This window comes from Triticum dicoccoides, chromosome 1B, assembly GCF_002162155.2.
Source record: "Triticum dicoccoides isolate Atlit2015 ecotype Zavitan chromosome 1B, WEW_v2.0, whole genome shotgun sequence".
NCBI classification, from domain to species: domain Eukaryota; kingdom Viridiplantae; phylum Streptophyta; class Magnoliopsida; order Poales; family Poaceae; genus Triticum; species Triticum dicoccoides.
In genome coordinates, this window is record NC_041381.1 from 161,935,675 (window position 1) to 161,936,035 (window position 361).

Here is a 361-nt window from a genome sequence, read left to right on the forward strand (position 1 = left end):
AAACATTGATCCAAACTCCCATCGGTCGCGATGTTCACCCAACAGGACCTGTATGGGCCACCATTGTCAGAGCTAAATCTGGCAGATCCCTCGCTAGTCTATTGTGACTCGGCACGATGGTTACAGGGACAAGGGATTTGCCCAAGTTCGAGCTCTCACGGAAAAGATAATACCCTACGTCCTGCTCTTTGCTTTATTGTGTTGGGGTGTATACAAAATATAAAGTACCAAGGGATTGTGATTCTGTTCTATGGCAAGACCGACCCCTTGCTTATATAGAATACTGGGAGTCCTAGGTCTACACTAAGGATGGCAATGGGTCGGGTTTGGATTGGGTTGAACAATATCAAATCCATATTCA